This window comes from Heterodontus francisci, unplaced genomic scaffold, assembly GCF_036365525.1.
Source record: "Heterodontus francisci isolate sHetFra1 unplaced genomic scaffold, sHetFra1.hap1 HAP1_SCAFFOLD_43, whole genome shotgun sequence".
Taxonomy (NCBI): Eukaryota; Metazoa; Chordata; class Chondrichthyes; order Heterodontiformes; family Heterodontidae; genus Heterodontus; species Heterodontus francisci.
In genome coordinates, this window is record NW_027141852.1 from 6,249,830 (window position 1) to 6,252,137 (window position 2,308).

The 2,308-nt window shown below is 42.5% G+C and overlaps 1 non-coding gene across 1 annotated transcript; it reads left to right on the plus strand.

The window, feature by feature from the left end:
- trnaf-gaa (transfer RNA phenylalanine (anticodon GAA)) lies at positions 1–73 on the plus strand. Its single transcript has one exon. It is a non-coding gene; the product is annotated as a tRNA-Phe (tRNA).
- The last annotated feature ends 2,235 nt before the right edge of the window (positions 74–2,308 follow it).

The window sequence follows — 2,308 nt, forward strand, 5'->3', positions numbered from 1 at the left end:
GCTGAAATAGCTCAGTAGGGAGAGCGTTAAACTGAAGATCTAAAGGTTCCTGGTTCAATCCCGGGTTTCAGCAATTTTGCTTCCTTATGCGTCCCTTGCCTTGGTTGTGATTTTCCAGTTGCACAATTTACTTTGAAATTATTTACCAAGCACCAGTGGATTGAATTTGAGAAACAACACAGAGTCATTTACAGCACAGAAGGTGGTCGTTTGGCCTATCACATCCATGCTGGCTCTCCCCGGAGCAATCTAGTCAGTTCCACTCACCAGCTCGATCCCTTTCCTCCTGCAAGTTTCTTTCCTTCAAGTATCCATCTAATTTCCTTTTCAAATCATCGATTGTCTCTGCTTCCACCACACTCGTGGGCCAAGTCATTACCACCCACAACATAAGAAAGTTCCACCTCATCAAGGATGGGAAATACTTACATCTTCTATATTTGCTTATTCTCTATTTCTATGAGAATAGACTGGCAGTCAACATGAAAGGAAACCCAAAAATCTTCGAGCAGCATGTAAATGATAAGTGGGTAGTAAGAGGTTGAGTCGGGCCTATTCGGGACAAAAAGGATAATATAAGCTTAGAGGTGCAGGGCAATGTTAATCTACTTAATGAGTACTTTGTATCAGTGATCACTAAGGAAGTGGAATTTGACAAAATATCAGTCGAAGTGAAGAGAGTAGAGTCAATGGAGAGGGTACAAATTGAGAGAGGGAGCTACTAAAAAGGCTGGCTGTGCTTAGGGTAGATAAATCACCTGGTCTGGATGGCTGGCATCCCAGGTTGCGAAAGGAAATGCGGATGCAGATAATGGAAGAGTTTGCCATAATCTTCCAATCTTCCCTGGATACGGGGGAGGTGCCAGGAGTAAACAGTGGCAAATGCGACGCCCTTATTCAAGAAAGGGTGTAAGGACAGTCCGGCTAACTACAGGCTAGTTAGATTAACAGCAGCGGTGGGTAAGGTTTTAGAAAGAATAATCAGGGTAAAAAATCAACAGTCACTTGGAGAGGTTTGAGTTAATTAAGTAGAGTGAGCATGGATTTATAAATGGGAGTTCATGCTTGACTAATCTAACTGCATTTTTTGATGAACTAACAGAGCAGCTTGATGAAGGGAATGCAGTGGATGTTGTTTATATGGATTTTAAGGAAGCGTTTGACAAGGTACCACATAAAAGTGGGGTTTACAAAATTGAGGTTCGTGATATCGGAGGGTCAGTGTCCAATTGGATAGAAAATTGGTTTAAGGACAGAAAACAGGGAGTCTAAAGAAATGATTCTTTGTCAGACTGGAGGATAGTCGACAGAGGTGTTCCCCAAGGGTCAGTGCTAGAACCACTGCTTTTTTTGCTAAAGATAAATGACTTGGATCTTGGAATATTGAGTCGAATCTCAAAATATCCCGATGACAACAAACTTGGAGGAGTGGCAAACAGTGAGGATGATATGAACTGCCTGCAACAGGACAATGATAGGCTAGCAGAATGGGCAGACAGGTGGCAGATGGAATTTAATAGTGACAAGTGTGAGGTGATGTATTTTGGCATAAGGAATAGGGAGAGGCAATATTTACTTAATGGCACAGTTCTAAAGTGTGTGTTGGAATAGAGGGACTTGGGGTTCATGTGCATCAATCTTTGAAGGTGGCAAGACATATTGCGAGAGTGGTTAGCAAAGCATATGGGATCTTGGGCTTGAAAAAAAGAGGCATTGAGTACAAAGCAGGGAAGTTATGCTGAACCATTATAAAGCTCTGGTTAGGCCCCAGTTGGAGTGTTGCTTCCAGTTTTGCTTACCACACTTAAGAAAGAATGTGAGCGTCCTTGAGAGGATGCAGAGGAAATTCACCAGAATGGATCCAGGGATGGAGGATTTTAGTTACAAGGTTAGGTTGGAAAAGCTAGGGTTGTTCTACCTGCATCAAAGGAGAGTGAGGGGAGAATTGATAGATGTGTTTTTGGCTATGACAGTTTTAAATAAATTGGCAAGGAAACATTGTTCCCGTTAACTATTGGTACAAGGACTAGGGGACACAGATTGAAGGTTTTGGACAGGAGATACAGGGGGAATGTGCGCAAGAACGAGTTTGCACTGATTGGTGATGATCTGTAACTCGCTGCCCAAGAGGGCGGTGGAAATGGAGACAATCGAGGATTACAAAAGGAATTTGAATGGGCACTTGAAGGAAATAATTTTACAGGGCTATGGGATCGAGCAGACAAGTAATAACTCGTCTCCACTCCTAGTATTTCTAAATCCCGCACATTCACTATAATGTGAACAATTCTTTCCTGTTGTGTCTCTC